This window comes from Canis lupus, chromosome 17 (genome assembly GCF_011100685.1).
Source record: "Canis lupus familiaris isolate Mischka breed German Shepherd chromosome 17, alternate assembly UU_Cfam_GSD_1.0, whole genome shotgun sequence".
Lineage (NCBI taxonomy): Eukaryota > Metazoa > Chordata > Mammalia > Carnivora > Canidae > Canis > Canis lupus.
The window spans coordinates 40,895,939-40,919,695 of NC_049238.1; the positions used below are offsets into that span (position 1 = coordinate 40,895,939).

General features: G+C 39.9%; 1 long non-coding RNA gene across 2 annotated transcripts; it reads left to right on the forward strand.

The window, feature by feature from the left end:
- The first annotated feature begins 216 nt into the window (after positions 1–216).
- Positions 217–19,202, forward strand: LOC111090437. Of its 2 annotated transcripts, none has more exons than XR_005371882.1 (3): positions 217–423; positions 18,615–18,734; positions 18,831–19,202. It is a non-coding gene; the product is annotated as an uncharacterized LOC111090437 (long non-coding RNA). The 2 variants fall into 2 exon arrangements; XR_005371881.1 differs by lacking the exon at positions 217–423 and adding an exon at positions 17,892–18,012.
- Positions 19,203–23,757: the final 4,555 nt, after the last annotated feature.

Sequence of the window (23,757 nt, forward strand, 5' to 3'; positions counted from 1 at the left end):
CCTCCTTTGCCTTTTCCTATTAGCCATGAACATAACAGCTCTAAGAAGATTCTTATATTACCACAGCATTAGGCTTCGAGCAGATGTAACTGATGATGGGTAAGTTTTGATAGGGGATGGCCAGAATTATTCTGGGGCCAAGGGAGAGCTTTCTGACAGAGCTACCTGAGTTGCTATGGTACAAGATTCTAATCAACATTAGGCAGGATTAGAACTCCCAATTGCATCCAGGAGGGTGTTTATTTTGACCTGTTGCTGTGATAGTCTAATTCAGTCATTTTAGCATGGGAGCATTTTGATATAATCTGAAATATAAACCACTCAACTTTCACCTGTTACAAATTGTCAGTCAGCAGGGGAAACCAGCATCCGGAGTGAACGTCAGGGGGTGTTTGAACAGTGGGGTGTGTGGTAAGAGTGAAGGTGAGACTCCAGCATGGGGTAAGGACCAGAGATAGCTCTTGCACATTTTTTCTTTTTTTAATAATAAGGAAAAATCTTGTCATTATTTTTTATCTTGGATACTGAAACACCCAAATCACCTTGTCAAATGAATCATGCCAAAATGTCCTCTTTCAAGTGCAATCTCAGTGCTGAATAAGCATAGCATATATCCTGCTTTGGAAAAAGACAGTCATTTAGGAGATGTGCAGTCTTTTAGAACTTCAGGAAATCATCAGGGAAAATGCAAGGACTTAAGATCCTTCAGAGGAACTTAGAGCAATCAGCATGCTGCACACCCACCATGTGTGCTGATAGTGTTTTTGAGCTTTTGAATTTGGGCATCGGCACGTGCTGTGGTCTAGGGTGGGGTTGGCCATGGGTGATTTTACTCCTCATAAATGACTGTTGTGAAGAATTGCTCCCTTCTTCCTCATTTACTGCGACCATCTCCATGCTGTATATGAGTTCAGTGAAGCAATAATGCACTAACGATGCCTTTCAGAGCTGTGTAAATCCTTTCCTTGATAAACTAGGAGCCTGTGGATGAGATAAATGCTGGAGAAGTGCGGAAGCTATCCAGAATCCTAAAGAAAAAGACTGATATGGGTCATAATAGGCACGTAGAGAAATTCCACTCAGAAGAGTATTTTTTAGGCCTCAGAGTTTTGTGTCATATTATGCTTTACTGTTTAAAAACATTTTGTCTGGCAATGCCTAAAAATTTAAGAGGAAAGAAAAAGAATCAGATAAATGTGACTGTATATCTTATCTTTGTTACAATGCAGTGGTGATTCTCTTTGTGTCAGCTTTGCTGTCCCTAAATAGGGATTTAAGGGGTAAAGTGAGGTAGCCATCATTCAAAGAAATATGGTATATTTTTAAAATTACTGATACATGACACTACACTTATGGAGTTATATCTGAGAAAGCAGTGAAGAGAGGATTTTGAAAAAGAAATACGTTAAACTGTCAGCTCTTACTTATAAGCGTTACAAATAGTTCCTGGATCAGATATATCAATGCCAGGGTCCTGTATCATAATTGTGAGGTGTAAATAAGACATTATGGTAGCAAAAAGTCATGTGACTTTTATGTAGAGAAATAAAAATGACCGATTGTCTACTATAAATTGGGGTGCGGGTATCATGTGAGGCAAATGTTAGGCCAAGAAATAAAATATGTGTAATATACGGTCATAATTTTCTAAGGTTTAAATCTCTCCATAAGGAAGTTGATCTTAAGTGAAACTGTGGATTGAATCTTGAATCCTTAAATTAACTATATGAATTTGCTGAATTTAAAAATGAACTCAAAATACATACTTTCATCCCAACAGAAATAAAACCTATTTTTCTTTTCTTTCTTTTTTCTTTTCTTTTCTTTTCTTTTCTTTTCTTTTCTTTTCTTTTCTTTTCTTTTCTTTTCTTTCTTTCCTTTTCTTTTCTTTCTTTTTTCTTTTTTTCTTTCTTTTCTTTTCTTTTCTTCTTTTCTTTTCTTTCTTTTCTTTTCTTTTCTTTTCTTTTCTTTTCTTTTCTTTCCAACCAGGGAACCAGTTTGAACTGGATCAAGACTTAAATGTATTCAAAGTCCAAAGGTGTAAACAAAGATATGCCTGGGTCAAATAAAAATCCACTTTATCACCTCTTAAGAGGGTCAAACCATCAAAGTATTCTTATGAACAGATATCATTATTGGACAATAGGACAGGAAGAAGCAAGCCCCATCCCCTCCCTTTTATACATTCGACTCTGGTATACCTTGCAGCTTTAGATTTTTCATTCAGTCACATGGCACATTTTTCATTGTAAATATTTGCTTAATATATGACAGATTTCTCATTTCTCTAATATTTGATTTCATCTTGGGCTTTCTTGTTGGTTTTAATTGAAAGTTTCTTCAAGGAAATATGTTGGACTCCCAAGTCTAGATTCATCCATTCATGGAGGACACAGCTTGCTTGTGCCCTGAAATGCTGTGTTTATTGATTGACATGCTGAGGATTTAGACAGGTGTTCTTGCAGAGCGAGGATGCAGAAAGATAGTGGAAGAGAGAAATCTGGAAGCTGATAACGTGCCTCTCTTTACAAATGTTCACATGTGTTGAAGAAATTGATGACAAGCTCAGATTTTTTTTTTTTTTTTTTAGTATGACTGATGTTCAGTTTAGTTTAGATAGAAGAAGAGCCATCTACTGTCTCTGATTAATCACCAAGGTGACTTGCAGTGAAAAACAGTCTCTGAGAAATTGCTGAGATTGAGAGAATGACAACAGGAGAGACACTTGAATGTCTTCAAAACCACTTTCCAAGCATTCAGACCTTGTCAGAGCCTGCCCTGGTTTTACACTGGGTGAACACTTCTTAGTACTTTCTCTCTCCCCAGCTAACATTCCCACATTTATTTACAGGCTACTTGGTGCTTACATTGGTGTGCCCAGGGTTTGGTATTTGGTGCTACATTATTTTTGTTTTATCTTCCCTTCAAATGCATTGAATTGAATTGAAAAATACTGCCATTAAGACACAGGCACGCACAGGAAAGGAAGGAGCAGGTCTGGCACCGTGAGGCAGGAATTGGGTTTGCTCTGCACTGGGGCTGGGTGTACCCGCAGAAGCGAGATCCAGCTTCTCCCAAAGGGGGTGGGAGCAGAAATGAAGAACATCTGAAATAAAGACTATGAACATTTTTTTAAAAAGGATTTTATTTATTTGAGAGAGAGGGAGAAAGAGAGAGAGAGCGAGCATGAGCAGGTGAGGGGGGTGAGGGCAGTGGGAGGAGCAGAGGGAGAGAGAGAAGCAGGCTCCTACTGAGCAGGAGCCTCACTAGGGCTCGATCCCAGAGTCCTGGGATCATGACCTGAGCTGAAGGCAGATGCTTAAGTGACTGAGCCACCCAGGTGCCCAAGACTATGAAAAGTTTTTAAAACTCCTGGATAAAAGATGCTTAATAAATCTACCACCTTAATTTTGTTTCTATTGGTTTCACTTTCATTTTGTTTTGTGTTTGGTGTGAATATCCCTAACATGTGTGGCTATTTTGATCAAATACTAAAGCTACCCTTTTGGACAAAGGACAGAGTCATGCTTACTCATCATTTTTCTTCCCCTGGTTATGTACCTTGGAATCAGAATGCTGGGCTGATGTGACCATGGGCTTAACCTAATGGCAAACTCTCATGGGCTGTGTTAGAGAGAAATTTGTATTTTGTTATCTTCGTGTTTCCTTGGAAGGAGATGTGTCCTTCCTCCCTGCAGGATGGCGGTGGCATTGGGGTGACCAGTGTGGCTCTCCCTGAGGCATCTTTACTCAGGCCTCTGCTGGGGAGGAGGAATGACTTATTTCATTGGTGAGATTGGTGAAAGGCTAATTTCTGTTGGACCTTATCACCTAGGCAACAAGGCTCAGCATTGAAAAGACAAGTGCCCATCACTTCTGCTCTTGGAGTCTCCATTTTAATGATTAAGCTTGTGAATGGGCTGTACCTTGCACTTTGGACTTTCGTTTAGGAGGTTGATGCTTTGATCCCCATCTTGTCAGTAGTCTTCATGTTTGTGTCTTTACCCTACTATAAGGAAGAGGAGGGGAGTAATTGGTCTTCTCAGTGCATCCTCTGACCAGGTGCTGGCCCGATGGCTGCCTAGGGCTCCCCACTGTTGAGACCTTTCCAGGACTGACCTGCTGTGGCTCCTCAACCATGTTGATTATCAGAATCTTTTGGGATGCCCGTCAAGGATACATATTCTTTGTACCAACTCCAGAGCTAAAGAATCAACCCTTCATGGAGTAGGGTACAAAATTCCCTATTTCGAACAAGTTCTGCAGGTAAGTGTGGTGATTGGCCAAGTTTGAGAAGCATCTCCTGAGACTTTTCCCAATATCCTCCTCCATAATGAAAACTTCACTTTATCTTGTCATATTCTTTCAGGTTGCTATTTAGGAACTGCTCAATGATTCAGGTAGGAACAATTGGCTTAATATATGACAGTTCCAAAAGAGGGTATCTGTGTGTGTCAACAAAGACCTTCTGTAAACAATGCTAGAACTGAAAGAGGGATGCCATTCCAGGCTCTGTGTCAGCCTGAGGCAGTGTACAGGGGTAGCGGTGATAGGAGCCCTCCGAGCATTGTGCAAATCACATCTTGCAGGCCACAGCTTCCTGTAGAACCCACACAGGCCCTCAGCGTGTATTTCAGGGTGACAGTCTTTTCTGTCCATGCTGCTGGACTTGGAATGAGAGAGTAGATGAAATGTAAATCCAAGCACATTTGGGAATGAGCAGTTCGTTCTTTTGAATAGATTGGCATGGAGTAGAAGATGCAGGTGACAGGCCAGGAGCTGGTGACATTCATAAATTATCAGATCCTAAAATTCACATTCTAACAGGATTATTTTAAAGAAGCTTAGCTCTCTTTGGGCGCATAATGTCTTATTCTTTCATCTTAAGCATTCATGTTTGATAAGAACGATCCCTCATGTAAATTCATTTATTGTAATTCAATCCTTCGTAAATTCCCTTGATATGGAGCTACAGAATGTTACTTTTCTTTTTCCTCTTGAGAAAGGTGCTAAAAATGCAATACTGCCTTATGGTATATGAATTCATCCAAAATCCTTGCAACAAATTCTATTGCCTTTTAGAAGCTCTGCCCCTCTCTAACTTGTTTTTCGTCTGCCAAATTATTGTCCACTTTTGAGATTTTATACGTATCTTTAAATTGTATACATATATATTAACTATATACATATACATATGTGAATTGGATTCAACCAAAGTTCTCCAATTGCTCAGTTTACTCCCTTCTCCTTTCCTGAGTAGTCTACCTTTCACTACTTTGATGCTTTTCAGCAATTTTGTTCCTCTCCACGGGATCGAATGCACCTTCAGAGTGACCATTCTAGTTAACCCCATGCCCCTGCCAACCAGAATCATAGTATTGGCAGGGCTGCCAAGAGATGATTGATGTGAGAATTGGTCACTGAACTTCCTGATGCTGACCTTAAGGCTATAAAGGTGTATTGTTTGTCTTTCTCTGGCAATCACAAGCTAAAATTAACATGATATGCCAGGTAGTATTAGTCTTGTGAGTATTTAGTTTATCGATTGAGTTAGTAGACGTCTGCCAGGCATTAAGAGTCTAAGAAAGAAGGGTTCTGGGTGCTTTGCTTTGCTGCAGATGAAGAAGCAGAGGGATTTAATCTGCATGTGAAGTAGTTCTTTCTGTTCTGTTGCACGATCAATGGGATTCGGTGTTCTACTTTGTAGATGGTTTATGCCTGGCAAATGGAGCTGCTCAGCCTTGGAGCCAGTGATGCTGTGTCTTACCAGTGATATGTCTGTAGGACATAGGTTTATTGAAATAGTAGTTGCTATGGGACAGTGAGTGAAGAATTCGGCTGCAAGAAGCAAGCAGAGCAGGAGGCCCTGTGTTTGCTCTGACCTCTGCAGTCTGATTTAGGACCAACGGAAAAATGCTTTGGTGTTCCAAATCCTAACCTCAGAAATTAATTTCTTTGAGATAATATACTTTACTTCCAGGAATTCTATGTGAACATGTTAAGTGTTTATGCTCCCTATGGTGTCAAGTTGTTATTTTTAGCCCTCTGAAATGCATCCTGATCACTCCCCAGGTACTAACAGCATTCTGAGAGCTGAGCCCAAAGATCAGGAAGTCTGAGAGCAGGTTAGAGTGGGATGCCACTGCTTACTTTCTCCTAAGAAAGGCACCTTGGTCCTTTGGCACAGTTGGCAGTAAGTTGCAATGGGCAGTGAGAGTAGTTGCCTGGTATTCAACCCAATAAGCAGATGCTTAAAATGGAGTCCTGAAACGTCTAAAGTCTGTGCTTGACTAATTGTTTTACAAGTCATTTTCTTGGTTCTTGAGAACCCTGTGCTCTCCTCTAATGCTTCCTAGGAAGGGAGTCCCATGGGAAGGCCCTCCTATCCTGGCTGCTTAGACTCATGTTTCTCCTGATGCAACTTCACTCAGGGATTTTTCATAGAGTTTTGGATGTCACAATAAATTGCTGTCTGCCCATCCTTACTTAGGAATATGATTTAAATTTTAAAATATTTATACTCTTTTTTACATTGAGCATAAATACCTTTGATGCTGCTCCTTAAATCATAATCATTTTTAAGTAAAGGGAAAGATTAGCCAAAGAGATTGACTTTTAGGATGGACAGCTTACTGGTTTCTAAGGAAAAATGTATTTGTCAAACTACGTAAACATAGCCAGGAGGTATTAGTGACTAACACACTCCTTTACTTTCTACTGTCTTGTTTGTGGAAAGGGATGTGAGCCTTGCTCTTAGGCATGTGGGACAACGCATGGGGCAGTTTTCCACTTATTCTGAACCCCAGATCCTACTTTCAAAGTCCTTGGGTAATTGTATGCCTTGCCATTATGCTTAATTTTTTTTTTTTAAGATTTTATTTATGTATTCATGAGAGACACACAGAGAGACAGAGGCAGAGACACAGGTAGAGGGAGAAGCAGGTTCCATGCAGGGAACCCAATGCAGGACTCGATCCGGGGACTCCAGGAACACACCCTGGGCTGAAGGCAGGCGCTAAACCACTAAGCCACCCAGGCATCCCTGTGCTTAATGTTTTGTAATTTCATCCTTATAATTTCTATGAAAGGCAATCAGGGATTTTATCTTTCTTTTTATAAGTCGCACTGTAAACAGGAATAATGGGTCTTTTCCAGAGAAGGAAACAGAACACAGATATATGGATTTATACGTGTGTGTGTGTGTGTGTGTGTGTAGTCAATTCTATGCTATACTATAAAAAAGGTAAAGGAGATGGAGAGGAGCAACACAGAGACTACAAATAGACAGTTTTGATATACATCTGAGAATGGCAAAGGCTCTAAAGACTGAAAATGTTTATATTCACAGTACATTATAAGAAACTGATAAAGTGGCTCCTACCCAGGACAAGTCAATTTTATTTGAAATTAAATTCTCTATAGTCTGCACCTTGAGTTTATAAAACACAGCCATGTAGACTTTTGCAAATAAAATCATAACAAATTCTCCAAAGCAGAAATTATAAGCTTAGAATCATTAATATTACCCTGTATGTTAACTAACTGGGACTTAAATAAAAACTAAAAAAGAGAAAAAACATAAAATGCATTAACATTTGAAATAAAGGGGATCTTTGTCAATTCACCTAAAACAAAACAATACAAAACAAAAGTTTCTGAACATCATATGATTTAAAGAGAAGTTAAGATGGAATTTATGCATTGCTTAATACAAAAGGGGAGTAAGGACCTTATATATAGAAACCTATGAAATCAAGTTGAATGTTACTCAAAGAAAAATTCATAGATTTTAATTCATTTATTAGAAACAAAGATTGAAAATCAGTGAGCTAAGTGGCACCTGGGTAGCTCAGTTGATTAAGCATATCTGCCTTTGGCTCAGATCATGATCCCCGGGTTCTAGGATCCAGTCCCCTCTCACCCTCTCTTTCTGCCCCTCCCCCTGTACATGCTCTCTCTCTCTTTCACTCTCTGTTTCAAATAAATAAATAAAATCTTTTTTTAAAAAAAGAAGAAAATAAGTGAGCTAAGATTTCAACTGAAGAAACTAAAAGAGGATAACAAAGTAAATCAAAAGAATCCAGAGGGAAATATTAATGCAGACAAAAGAAATCAGTATAGACAAATGCAGACATCACCAGAATAGAAAATAAAATGTAGAAAATGCTTAGTCCAAATAGAAACTTTTTCTTAGAAATAATGAATGAAATTGTTAAAACTCTGCCAATGTGATCAAGCCAAAAACAATAAACGAATGACAAAAAAAATTAAGAACAAAGAAAGAGGATTTACCTGAAGCTAAAGAAGACATTAAAAATATAGAAGGGCAGGATTTACTTTGGTATGAGAGCATGTGGAGCTCCATAATCACATTCCTCAGGAACAAAAACAAAGCCAGGGAAAACTTTTTTTTTTTTTTTTTTAAGTTTAATGTCTCTGTGCATAACCTTACAGGCAAATAACAAATGAAGAAATAGTTTATTCAAAAAAAATCTACTAAAACTTTATAAGGACTGTGAGAGTCTATGGCATTTGAACAATGGCCCTCTCCCTCATCAACCATACCCCAGCTCAGCTTGAGGAAAGCTCTGTCTTGGATGGTGGTAGCCCAGAAGATGGGGCATGCTCTTCCTTCAGCTTTCAATAAAAGCTTACCTGTCTCACTGAAAACGGTAAACAATGACTATTTCTCATTCCCTCTAACTCCAAATTGAAGAGGTCAAGATCCAGTTGAATGTGGTCTAGAAGTCAAGGGCTTGTTTTCTCCATCTAGCCCCTAACCATGGGATGGAGGCTGTATCCCCCGTGTAAAGAAATGACACCAGTTGGCCTCTCCAACCCACAGAAACAAGCAAAAAGAATGAGAAAAGGTGAATATAAAGGTATATAACAAAATATAAATATATAATTATTCTTCTTTCTTTTCTCAATGTCTCAGATATGAAATTGTATAAAGTAAGAATTATAACAATATATTGATGGGTTTGTAATGTACATAGATACAATATGCAGAACAAGAATAGCACAAGAAAGGATAGAAGGGAATAGAGTTATATAGGAGTAAGATTTTTATCTCATTGGAATTAAGTTAGTATAAATCTGAAGTCATTTGGTAAGTTAAAAGGACTGTGATAAGCCCTGGAACAGCCATTAAAAAAATGACTTGAAAAAAATCATTCAGGGAATTAAAATATTCCACAAGAACATACTCACTTGAGAAAGGATACAGTAAAGGAGAAAGGAAGGAGCAAAAAAAAAAAAAAAAAAAAAAAAATGACCTAAGTAAGATACATAGAAAACAAAAAGTAAAATGTCAGCTATAAATCCAATTATGTCAATAATAACAATAAATATGGAGGAATTAAACAATATACTCGTAATGCAGAGATTACTAGCATGGATAAATAAAAATGATCCAACCATATGCTATCCACAACAGAAACACTTTAGATTCAGATATAAATAGATTTAAAGCAAAAGGATGGAAGAGAATGTATCATACAAGCAACAATTGTAAGTAAACTAGAGTGCCTATACTAATATCAGACAAAATAGAGTTTAAAATAAACAATGTTTTTAGAGATAAAGAGGAGCATCTTATAATGATAAAAGTTTCAAACTATCAGAAAATTATAATGATCATAAACATATATGCACCTAACAAAATATGTGAAGCAAAAGCTGATTGGATTGAGTGAAGAAGTAGAGAATTTAACAATTAGAGTCAGAGATTTCAATACTTTACTTCAATAATGAATAGAAAACAAGGCAGAAGTAGAAAGCCTGGCAACACTATATACAAGGTAGTCGATATCTCTAGTAGAGCACTCCACTCAGCCATATTAAAGTGCCTTTTATCTCAAGCACACATGGAACATTCTCTAGGATGGACCAACTGCTACACAATAAAACAAGTGCCAATATACTTAAAACGATTGTTATCATACAAAGTATGTTCTCTGATCACAATGGATTGAAATTTGAAATCATTAACAGAAAAAGACCAGGGAAATTCACAAATATGCGGAAATGAACACACTATTAAATAACCAATGGGTCAACAAAGAAATGGCAAGTTGAATTAGAGAACGTTTGAAATGAAAGCACACGAAGACACAACACACCAAAACTTATGGGCTACAGCTAAATAAAATGGTGCTTAAAGGAAAATTTATAATGATACACATCTATATTGGAAAAGAAGAAAGATCTAAAACCAATAACCTAAACTTCCTTTTTAAGAAAGTAGACAAAGAAGAGAAAATAAAACTCAAGTAAGCAGGAGAAAGAAAACAATGATGATCACAACAGAAATAAATGAAATGGAGAATAGAAAAAACAATAGAGAATATTAGCTTAGCCAGAAGTTGGCTTTTCAAAAAGAAGAATAAAAGACACAGATCTTTAGCTAGGCTGACCTAGACAAAAGTGAGAACAATCAAATTAGTAAAATAAAAAGTTAAAGAGGGAACACTACTGCCAAACTTACTGAAGTATGAAGAATGATAAGGGAGTGCTGTAAACAGCTGTATGCCAATGATTTGATGACTCCGACATAATGGACACGTTCCTAGAGAGAAAGATACTACCTAACTTGGCCAGTGAGAAATAGAGAGTCTGCATCTAGAAAAAGATTGAAATAATAATAAAGGCTTTCTAGAAAAGAAAAACCTGGGACTGGATGACTTCACTGGTAAGAGCTCCCAAACATGTAAAGAAGAGTTAATACCAATTCTTCACAAACTCTACCAAAAAGTAGAAGAGGAGGAAACACTTTGACTCATTCCATGAAGCTAGTATTACCCTGATATCGAAATCAAACAAAAACACTGAAAGGAAACAAGAAGGCAATATATCTTATGCAGACAAACATAAAAATCCTCAACAAAATACTAGCAACCGAGATTATGAGCCATGACCAAGTGGTCTAGAATATAGTCCGTGCTGGAGAAACAATAGACTATTGACCAAGAGTTTTATATCTAGTAAAACTATTGCTCACAAATGAATAAGAAATTGGTATTTTGATATTAAAAAAACTTAGAGAATTCTTCAAGGGCTGACCTGCCTTACAAAAAATACTAAAGGAAATCTCAGGCTGAAATGAAAAAAAAAAAAAAAACTAGAGGGTAGCTTGAATCCATATGAAGAGATAAGCAGTACGTGGTGTCATCCCCAGCTGCATTCAGATCCCAGGTCAATCATTTTTGACGATGACAGTCACACAATGACTTACCCTCTCTCACCTATCCCTTCATGGACAAAGAATGGTTAATCACACATGCAAACATGGAAATCAACACAGGTAAAGCTCCTGGCAAAATGCTTGGCACATGGTAGGTGTCCAGGAACAAGTGGCTGTGTCTTGCATTTGTTTTTCCATCCTCATGGTGTTTGTTAGCGAGGGTATTTTTTTTTTTTAATTTTTTATTTATTTATGATAGTCACAGAGAGAGGGAGAGAAAGAGAGACAGGCAGAGGGAGAAGCAGGCTCCATGCACCGGGAGCCCGATGTGGGATTCGATCCCGGGTCTCCAGGATCGCGCCCTGGGCCAAAGGCAGGCGCCAAACCGCTGTGCCACCCAGGGATCCCTAGCGAGGGTATTTTTCTCCAAGTTCTTGACTTTTCTCTTCTTCCTGAAGGGCAGGAAAGCTTTCCAGCCCTTGGGCATGTAATGTTTAATTTATTTATTCCAGAGCCGAAGAGATCTTTGGAGGATTGCGCTCTAGGCAGTGCCACTGGGGTCCTTCTTTGTCCTTTGCATGAGACAGGTACTCACAGCTGCTGCACCACCCTGCCCCCCAGCCCAGCTGGTGTCAGCCAGAGGCCAGAGGCCAAGAAGCTGCAGCTGCTGTAGTTGATCGCTGCTCCCCCCACTCAGTAGGAGTGGCCTCAGGACTCTCCTGGGGAGAGTGGTGGGGCTGGCTGTTACTACTGCAACCAGTTGGGGGGAGGGGGGTCAGCTCCATGGCTGTTTCTCTACCTGTTCTTCAATCCTGCTTGCCCTATGCATGTCCTCCTCGACGGCCCCAGCTCCATGTATCAGCACTGGTCATCCTGGTCATCCTGAATCAGAAGACACCTGCTCATGGTGTGTACTTTTGGGTCCCTTGAAATTTTGCCTCTGTGATGCTGAAGATAGATGGGTCTATTTGGACATTGCCTTTAAAAAACTCATCTCTTCTTGACAAACCATGAGAGACTCCTAACTGGGAAGCAAACACAGAATTGCAGAAGGGGAAAGGGGTGGGGGGATGGGGTAACTGGGTGACGGACATTAAGGAGGGTGCTTGATGGGATGAGGGCTCGGTGTTATACCATATGTTGGCAAATTGAATTTAAATAAAATATTAAAAAAAACTTCATCTCTTCTCTATCCATACCCTACTGTTTCTTTCACAATAAAATTTTTGTAAATATTTAATGTCTGAGGGGGTTCACACATGGCTGTGAGTTATCTGATCTCATTCTGGCTGGAGCCGAGATTGTGCAAGAATTCCAGGGTGCTTTGGCCTCTCACTGGCCAGAGAATATGAGTTGGACCAACAGCATGGAAAGACTCCGGCTGTAACTGTCAGCCGCTCCAGGACCTGTTAGAAAAACTCGTGTGTATGGAGCATCTGTCTGGAGATAAGGAAATGGGGTTTGGTATTTCCTTTCTGTGCCAATGTCCTTCAAATTAACCTATGCAAAGTAAGAGAACAGACCCCTCTGAAAAATCTTGTTATGTCGCACATTATTTACTCTGCCATTTTCATATTGTTTTCATGCTCCTCACAGGCCGTGAGTTACTCAAGGTTAGGCGCTTCCCTTCCTCTGTGTCTGCAGATGCATCTTCAGATCTACCTGAAAGCAAAAGCTCTGTTTTTTTGCTGGACTGCTAAAAGGTTCTAATGAAAGCAGTGGTTTGCTTTGCTAAAAGTGAAGTTGAAAACCTTTTCATTTTAGTAATGGTTGTAGGTGATAGGAGGGCTTTTCTGCTTTATTGGATCTTACCTAGCAAAACTGGCAGCGGAAACTCTCAGAGCTGTTATTCTGAACCTCACTTTGCCACGTTCAGGCCTCAGGAGGGAGCCGAGGCCGGAGTAAGCAGGGCTGGCAGAGAGAAGACTTGAGTCACTGCTTTGGCATCCAGTGCCCAAGGCAAACATCAATATTTTATCACTGAGCTCAGACACGGCAGTAGATTTTTCCTGGGGGGGTGCTCCAGGCAGGCACTACCTGCTGATGGGAAATGGCAGTGGAGATGAAGTCCGTTTGCCAGTTTACGTGGACTGAGTCCCAGATGTCCTCTAAATCTCCCTTTTTGACTAACCTCTTACTATCCACTCACATTTCTCCTTTTGCCTAATAAATAGGGACCTCTCCAAATCTGAGCATAGTCAGCGGACCCTTTCCCTTAAGATTCATTTGGTGTTATTATTAACACTTAAAGTGTTACTAATGATTTAATGAGCATTTGTTCAATTATATTTTGCACTGGTTGAGTTCAATAAACCTGGTCTCGCAGTAGACGCAAAGTTTATTTTTTCCTCGAGAAAGTACTTGCACTCAAAAAATGCCACACTTGCCCATCTCTAGGAGATACTGCTTCTTTGCCCTCAAAACCTCTTCTTTCTCCCTCAACTATCTATATCCCACGTATTCTACAAGACCTAGAACTTTCAGGCCTCACCGTCCTTTCTGAATTTCTCTCACTACCCCAGCTGTCATGGCTCTCAGTTCTTTCTCCAAAGGGAACCTGGAGGACCATGCTTAGTTGACCTCTTTAGGGGAAAAATATGTAGATTAAAAGCTGGTAGAATCTCTGGTAGTGCTGGAGATAGTACTTGGCATATAGTGGGCTTCTAGTCAATGTCTGCGAAGTGACTGGACAGGTATGTATAGAGATTTACAGTTTATCGAATTTTCTTTCACACACATTGTTTTCCTATTAAATCCTCAAAATGTTTCTGCAGGCAATTATCATTCCAGAAGAGAATTCTGAAGCTCAGAAAGATTGGGTAACTGTTTTGGAGATGCACAGCCAAGTAAGAGACAGAATTGAGACTCAAACCTTCCAACTCTAAACTCTCATTCCTCCTCCCGCCTCCCTAATGTCCTGGTACTTTCTGGTTATGAGCCATTAAGCTGTGACATGTCATTCACTGCTAGATTCTGGGTTCATGTGGTCTGTACATCTAGATTATAAACTCCTCAAGGGTAAGGTAAATATCTTACTTTTATTCTCCTTGCACCTCTTCTCTCATTATTGTAATAGGTTGGCAATTCTAAAAGCATGCATTGGATATTGTCTGATCACTGGATGCCACAAATCACTATAAGATTAATTTTTTTAGACTTGCTTTGCCAAAAAACTGATTTGTCTAATGAGGTCATTAAAAAGAAGCATGAAATATATTCAAAAGAGTATGGAATTTTATGCTGCGATGGCAGTATCTGAGCTGCCTGAGCACATATAAAAAACCATTAAAGAAGCTGGTGTGCTTATTAAATCTTACAAAAAATTTTCCTTTAGTCATTGTAATTGAAAAGACTTCAATATAACACTTGCCTGCCAAGAATCACAGATGATCTAGTGGGACAGAGTCTAATAATAAATTCTGGCACTTAGAGATAGGTCCTAATTCTGTAAAGGTCTCTTGCCCCCTTTTCTGAATAAGAATTTTCCCAGCAAAGGAACAATGGTCAGGTAAACCTAATACGTCCCCTTGAACTCATCCGCATTATGCAAATATATAAATATGTATTCTAAAGTAAAATTAATGCTACCTTCTGGGTTATACAACAATTTCTCTGATATCTAATGCTACCAGTTAGCTAACTTCTGGTTGTGATATGGCCCAATTTTGTTCTGTAATATATGGTCTGAAATCATATTCTCATTCAGCAAGAGCTGAGGGCAAAACCATCCCATGGTTAGTCATTATAAGATCTTATGTTCAGCCAAAATCTTACTACTTGTGACTTTAAATCTTTTTATTATATTTTCTTGCTGGAGAAAACGAAAGAAATTCTTTCAAATCTATAACGAATCAATGAATATAAATGCAATTTAGGGAGGCTTTCATGGTTGCCTGTGATGTAGAAGCCATCAGGCTAGGGACAGAGGTACAAGGGTGAGGGACAGGCATTATCCCTTCAAATAGCTTAGAAGTGGGTATGGAGTTAAGACAAATATGTTTTTAAGGTAAATTCTGCAAGAGATGTTTAACCACAGGGCAGTAAACAGGAAGGAGAGATTATAGCTGGCTTAAACAATTAGGATAGGCTTCATGAAGGTAGAATTCAGACTGAGTCTTAAATGTGAAATTGGATTTTGAATGACAAGGGAACATCATGGGTGAAGTTAGCAGTGAAAAATCCAGTTTCCCCAATCTCAGTATATGCAAAACAATAGTGGAAAATAACTGGAAATGTAGATGGAGTGATTGGGTGTGTGGGGTCATGATCAACGAGGACTTTGAATCTTTTTGTGTAGACTGTGAGATCTTCTATTGGAAGATTTTTAACCAAGGTACTTCCAGGTGTTGGAAGTCTGGGAGAGATCATAAAATCTGGTTTAAGAGGGACAATTAGAGCCCTAAGGGTGCATAAATTTGGGATATGATTGTATACTTTCAAATACTGAAAGACAGTTTTCATGTCTGGCCAACAGTCAACTTTTGATCCTATGTGAGTATTCTCTGTTGGCTTCCCAAGTTTATCCTCTACCCTTTCCCACCTGCTTAACCCCACATAAACTGACATATATGGACTGATGTTAGTGGGTATGATTGCTCTTTGATTTCTGGCATTGTCAATGGAAGGTACTGGGTGGAATTCTGGGGCAAGGTGCTAGTGGTCATGGCATTATTCCCCTGGCTCCTCCATGCCATGGCATGGTGCAGATTGGCAGTGGCCAGGCTCCTTTAGCTACAGGACTCACAGGGTTTTGGTAAGACCTTCCCCCCACCTTCAGTTCTAGGGGAGTGACCTCTGTGGAGGGTTACCTCCCTTGTTGGTTCTCTTACTTCTTTAGATTTTCCTCAGTTGTCCATTTTGAGTGTGTCACATGTTTCCTGAGGGTACCTTTAACTGTTTGTCATTTATCTTGGTTTTAATAGTGACTAAGCTGGGGCAATTTTCCAACTTTCCTCAAAATGAGAAGCCAGAATTGCACATAGGGCTTCAAAAAGTGGTTTAATCACTGAAGAAGAGAGCGGGGTCTCACTCTCATTAGCCTTTAAGCCAGGTTTCTATTAAGGCACAATTAATTTCTTCTTAGAGGAATTGTTTACAGCTAGATTAACATAATATTGTTTACCCAACACTGACCTGTGAAAATAGCTGTGTTCACAAAAAGTCTCTGTTGTAGTACAGTTTATTATAATCGGTTTTCTCTGATTTACCACAAAGCCAAGTTTGTCCTAAAAAACCCAAGTTGGACTTGGAGATGGGTGACACATGTGTAATACAGGGTTGGTTCCACTGGGAAACTCATCCCCATTGCCAGGACAGCCAGGGCCCCTTGAGATGCATTCATGGGGACTTATAGAAGAGTTCGTCTTCATTGTCACCTCTGAATTTTCAAATGTTTCAAAAGAAGCTTTTTTTTTTCTTTTCTGTTTTGTTTAACTTACATCTTATTACCTCCATGAGGCAGAGAAGGATATTTCCACAGATGTAAATTTCACCTTCTCTGACTTTGCTTCTCCCTCCATCTTGTCCTTGATGCTTCAAATGAAAGCTCTTTTCCCTAGGAGCTGAAATTTCCCCACTTCTCTGAAGGCTTGCTTCTCTGAAGGACCAGGAATGTGTTCTACAATCCTTTTGATGTCCCCCATCACTTGGAATGGAAGAGGCCCTTAGTTTTTCTGGACTGGTGAAAGGATAACAAAGTGGTTTCTTGGATAAAAAACAATTTGAAAATGGGAACTCACATATGCCTTGCTCAGTTAATTGAAGAATTATAAATAAAGTCTTTTAATTTAAGAACTGGAAATATTTCTATTTATATTTCTGTGTGACATTTCTTAGTTGGCTCTTACTGGTCCTTCAGAGCTTATCTCCAGAATATGCCTGGCCTTAATGCATATATTGTGCCTTGACTTCAACTGAGCTAGGATTGGATGTCACTCCTCAGCATACTTAGACCACCTTGGTCACAAGACTTTATACTGCTGAGTTGGTCTCAAGTAGCTTCCATTCCAACCCCCCACCCTCTTTTTTAAAGATTTTATTTATTCATGAGAGACACAGAGAGAGAAAGGCAGTCATAAGCAGAGGGAGAAGCAGGCTCCGCAGGGAGCCCAATATAGGATTCCATACCAGGACCTCCGGATCATGACCTCAGCCAAAGGCAGACACTCAACCATTGAGCCACCCAGACATCCCCATTTTTTCCCCTTTTAAATGATAAACTTCTTGAGGGTATGCACCATCTCCTTTTAACTTTCCTGATATACTTGATGCTAAGCACAGAGCCTGACACATGATAGGTATATAACAAGAGCTTATTGAAAGCAAGAATGAACACAAATGAAGATAAAAACCATTATATGGGCTTCTCTATTTAGGATCTGAGTTTTAGTGTATACAAGAATAGCTGAGAAAAAGCTTTCCAAAAAAATAAAAATAAAATAAATAGAAGAGCATACTCTTGTACTCTGCCCTTCTGTGTCCCTTCTCCCCAGGAGAGATTCTGTTTCATCAAGACTGGGGAAAAGCTCCAGAATGTAAATGTTTGAGAACACACACTAGTGGTTATGGCAGAGGCAAAAGATAAGAATCATTGATCTGATTTCTCCTGGGAGCAAGAGGGGTGCTAGGGAATTTTGCCTCTGGAATTCACTGAAAACTGCAGGAAACTTGAAGCTTCAGATGCCTTGCTTTACTCTGTTTTGTTACAAGTCAGTGTTTGGGAATCAAGAGAACACTTTACTCTTCCCAGTTTGAAATTAATGGTTTTGTGAAGACCTGATGGATTGGCTGAATGGCTTTGCATTACGAACACACTGAAACAAACCATGGTAAGAATTAAAGAACGTTTTGGTGAAAATTTAAAATTCTTAAAAGATTACCCAGGATATCAGGAGCTTTCAGGTTGAGATTTTCCATTTTTTCTGGGAAAGTTAAAATTTCCCCCTTAACTGGCTGCTCTCAGTGAATTCTTGCCTTTGTGAAGAATTTGCTTGGTCAAGTGACCTACCTCTCTCCACATTATTAATTTTCTCATTTTCGGATTCTTTCCAACAGCAAAGATGCTAAAATATCTCATATCTCTTTTTCAAAAAATTATAGTCTCCACTTAACCCTCCAGCTAATATTCTATTTTTCTGCTCTCATTTATAGCCAAACTTTATGGTAGAAACTTGAAGAACACTATCTGGACTGATGGGGACACATTTAGCACTGCAGTCATAAACAAAAGAAGCGGGTTTTGGAAAGGGCTCAAAGAAGGGATAAGAGTATGATTTATGTAGGCTAGCAGAGCAGCAGTCTAAAAATACTTATTGGACTCACTCAGGGCCTAGAAGTGAGAGTGGTAGACAAATCTAGCCATCAGTTGAAGAGCACAGACTGAAGGGAGACAGGGAAGGAGGACAGTGAATCTGTACTTTTCTTCTAACAGCTTTTCTGTGAAGAGAAGAAAAGATGAAGACACATGCTCAGAGGAACATCAACTTGAAAATTATGTGGCATTATGGAATCTGGGTGAAGATTGGGCCATTGGATTATTTGGAACAGAAGGGTGAGATTACTTAATTAAAATTGGTTGCACTTGACTGTGTGAACTGCACTCTTGTCCTCAGACTCATCAGCTGATTTTCTGATTTTTATGGTCTAGGAGTTGGAAGAGGGATCATGTATACCCCAGAGAGATTCTCTTCTTATGGTACCGGAATAACATTGAGCAACACTAAGTACCTGGTGTTGTCAAGTTCAGAGGGACCTCCATGTGAGATACCGAATTGTCATGGTTGACAAAGGGACGTTGAACATCAGTAACGCCTGAGGTCAATTCTGTCCAGTGCATTCTCCTTCCAATGTGACTACAATACAAGAAATACCATCATTAGAGCTGATTCCAAGAACATGATGTTAACATATTGAATTGTATTAGCTTAGATTTGGAAGAGTTCCTGTAGTGAAGTTAAACCTGTGATCCAGTTTAGAAAACTATTTCACTATCATTATATAAAACCTTAGTTTGAACCTGCCTATGAGATGCTTACTCATTTCCAATTCATTTTTCTTCACGAGGAGAACTAATTGCCATCTGAGTTAACTAGAGCACCTTGCTGTCACTTAACCAAGGGGAGGGTCCTCAGAGAATGTCTCAGATTCAATTGCTGGTTTCACCTCAAGCTAATTATTCCTGTTACCTCTTTAACTTACAGGTACTTTTCTGGGAAATGGATACACTGATCATACTTATCTCATCGAGCCTATGTAAATATATATACATCCACATACATCCACTCATAGGTATTTCTTTCTCTGTCCATCTTTTTTTCTTTCTCTCTAAAGAACCATAAAATCATACTTGAGGCATACTTCCATGGCAGAAACTGTTCTACGTATTTCCCATAAATAAACTCATTTAATTTTCAAGACAGATCTGTGTGTTTAGGTAGCTTCACATATGAAGAAACAGGCACACAAAAGTTAAGTAACTCACTCAGCTGGGATTTGAAGTCAGGCAAAGTAGCTACTGAGTCGGTACTCAATCCTCATGCCACCTTTCCAAGGTAATGCATGTAAAATTCTGTGACATTGGGCCTGCCACAGTTTTTTTCCTTTGCACTACTATTATTACTTTAGTCTCACGTTAAACTCTTGTTATGGTTCAGAGTATCTCCCAAAGTGGGAGAAATAAGATCGCCGAAGCTGAGAGACTAGGAGAGGATGATTCTCACTCCCCAGGATACAAACAGTAGTGTGTTTTGGCAATAACCTCTGTCTGCTTCTCCAGCATTTATTTGAGTTTTGTTAAATGTGATTATATGACACACCCCCTAGGGAGAAACTAATTTCCTGGGGTTCTCAGTACAGCATCTAGTATAGCACACACACTTGACAGTTTACTTCCAAAGTGATTATCACACTTGTGTTAATCTATCAGCCAGCAAATGACCCCCAAAGATTCACGGAGACTGAACAATGTGGTGCTAGATCAATATCATATTTCACTTTGTCGGCAATGGATGTCTGGGATAGCTGAGTGGGATGAGAGTTAAATGAACTATCGGATTATTGAGCGGGTTCCCTCTGGAGTCATCCCAGGATTCATCAGATATTAACTAGAAGCCGAATTTTTGTTGACCATGGACCCAGAAGGAGATAAAAAGTCTTTTATTTGATAGCTGATAAAGTATAACTTATGGTCCATGTTGTGATTAATGAGAAGTTTTCCTAGTGATAAAGAAAAGAGCCCTTCTATATTGGGGTAGTAATTGCTTATATGTTGATAGCCCCCTCTAATTCTCTAAGCTTTTGAATGCATTATATTTCCATGAATATTCCCTTTCACCTTGTATACCTTCACTTCTTATTCTTCTCAGCACTTTTGGAGGAAAAATTAGTTTTCCTGGATAATTTTTCTCCCCTTTTTGCTTTGGCACTGGATTGTGAAGGTCAGTTATTTAACAAACATTTCTGTACTATTTTCTCTGGGTTCTGTGGTAAGCAGAGTCAAAAGCACATTACCTATCATCACAGAGCTTATAGTCAAATGGGGAGAGAAAAACAAAAAGTAAGAAATAACTGCATATCTGGGAGCCAGTTTTACTTTGTAAGGTGCCTGATGCTTTGAAAAGGGAAGAAGAGAGTGTGAGAGGTGAAATGATCCACATTTAAGTCACAAGGGGGATGAACAGAGGAGACATTGGTTGGCAAAGAACCAGGGCTCTGTGTGTGTGTGTCTGTGTCCTGTGTGTACTGTGTGCATATATGCTATGTATGTTCGTGTGCTGTGTGTGTGTGCTGTGTGTGTGTGTACATACAGGATGGATCTTAGGAGTTCTATTCCATCAAAATATCTGGGAACTGGCTCATGGCAGAAGGGTGATTAGTCAGGGTAGGATACACCATGCTGCAGAGACAACTCTTAAATCTTCACTGCTTATTATAACGAATGACTTTTCTCGCTCACACTATTTGACCCCTTCAGGTCTGCTGTGGCTTCTACTGCAACATTTCCTTACTTTTGGACTCCCTCTTACAGAGCAGCCACCATCTTGAATGCTGTGAGCTGTTGTATCAGAAGGAAAAAGAGAGTGAGCTTCTTGAACTGGCCATGAAATGCTCTCAACTAATTGACCAGAACCGGTATTCTTGAAGAGCCAGAGATGAACTGGAAGTATAATATCACCCTGTGCCCCTGAAGGTAGGGAGCTGGAAATATTTGGTGAAAAGCAGAAGAGATAAACTCTAACTACCAAAGAACCTGCAACCGGGAAAATCAACTGCTAGTGAAAGACATTTCAGGCTCTTTTCCCAGCATTGGGGAACAGCAGTGAGCAGTGGTGAGATGCACAGAGGAATAAAAACCAGGACAACCTGATTCTAACCCCAAACCAGCTAGCTGCCTGACCAAGGATATGTCTCTAGGTCAGTTTCCTTATCAAAACCGGTTTTAAAGGACTGTTTTAGAAAGTACAGGATACTGATGTTTTGTGGGTAATAAGGGTGAGGAGCCCTTAGAGATTTCCTGTCCTTCTCTTGCCTGCTGTGGTGTCTCCTGCCCTACTCAGTTGGTTGTGGGTTGTGTTTTCTCCAAAGTCAAATGAATGAAAACAGCTGGAGTATTTGTGTCAAGAAATGGTCATGACTGAGTCTTCAAGGAAAAGAAGGTATGAAGCTGAACGGGAGGCCAGCTGGCAGTGGCTCTCATCCAGGGGGCCTGCTGCCCCCTGCCAGATGTGTTTGAACACATGAAGGGGCATTTTGGATGTTCACAGTGACCGGGTGCTCTGGTGGCATTTGGCAAGTGTTTACTAAGGGATGCTAATTGTCCTGCCATGCCCAGGACAGTCCTGAACAGTAAAGGATGGTGCCGTTCCAAACACAATATTTGAGGAAACACTGGTAGGAGAGAAGCAGCTGTCAGCACCAAGTGCAGCACTGAGTTCCGTGATTTGAGACAGCTCTGAGCTCCAGAGAAGCTTGCGGTCAGGTTGCCAGATTGAGAATGGGTTTTAGACTTCTTTTTCTACTAGGTGGCAATGCACACAGTGATTGCTCAATTAAATATGTGGCGAGCGAATGCCCCAATTACTGTGTTCCTGGCTCTTGCCTAGCTTGCATGACAGTGTTCCTTCCTTAAGATAGCTAGAGACTTAAAAGGAAGGTTTAGGCAAATTCACAGATGGTATTCTAACAAGTTAAAAAGGACAGAGAGGGACAGCTGGGGCATGTTCCTAAACTCTTTAAGTCAGCATCAGGGCGGCTGGTAGTGCCTCTTGCTTGCATGCTCCTTGATGCCTGGACCGCTGCCAGAGACAAGACTCTTCCAGAGGTGCAGAGCCTGGTCCTAAGTTTGGGTTATTCTTTGGCTTATATACTCTCCCTGCTTGTCTGCTATTGGCCACCTTTCCAAATTCTACTCTTCTCAATGTCAGACTCAGTTCTATTTCAGCAAAGGAACACTGACAGGGTCCTGAATAAACCATGATCTCCTTTAAAATCCCACCTCATCTACCACTGGAAACATCCTCTGCACTGCCTGTTCTCTTCTGAGAGATCCTAAGCAAAAGATGAGCTCTGTGTTTGGGATAATTTATTCTGCAAGTGGAATGGAGGGTGACGATGAGAGATAAAAACCCCAAAATTTTATATACAGTCAGTTGTGTTATGAAGCTTGCTTTGAAAACACAAATTTTTTCCAACACGCTCGAAATATTAGGGAATGGCTTGAGCACAGGGTGAATGGAGTGTTTGCTTATGGCATGGTTCTGACACAGCAAACACCAGGTGGATGTGGAAACCACTCTGCTGCTCTGAGCCCTGGGGAGTACACAGGGTAGACCCAAACACACCTTCTGGCTCCCGAGGTCACTGCCTGTGTTATGAATCATGTCCATCCACACCGGCCTTTCGACACTTGGTCTGATTTCCAGTAGCCTCCTTCTACCACTGCATGATGACTCGCAGCTATAATCCTCCAACACCTACAGACACAGACAAACTTCAGGGCTTTCTTAACCATGTCAAACGTGTACAGCTGTTTTGCCATTTTTGTTTCCTGGCTTCTGTTTATGTGTCGCTTGCAAAGTTTTTGAATGTGGTGTCCCCAACCCCATTTCTCCCATAACCCTATATTTTTTATTGCACAATATCGCATGGCCCGGTGATTTTTAGGAATGCTCAGGTACATTCCAGCAGAATTGAATGTGCTTTTTGCAATTCAGATTTTGGGATTCTTGGTCAAGGTTGCTTGCAAGGAGGAGAAGGTGGGGCCGGACTTTTACCTGACTCATCATCCCAGGAAGCCACATTGCATAATAACTAATAAAGACCGTTATCAACAGAGAACAATAAAGGGAAGGTTTGGGGGAAGAAATCCTGCATGTGAAATGACTATGAAATTACTCTTACCTCTGTGAACATGTCTTCTCTGGTCTTTGTGGATCTTTTCCTTTTGTTCCACACAGTGGGGGTGGCAAGGATGGAAGGGGGAAGAGAGATGACTCTTTTCCACTTCTACAGACCTGCCACAAATTCCTCCATAGAACATTTCCTGTGGTGAGTTCTAGATCACTTATTTTAATTTA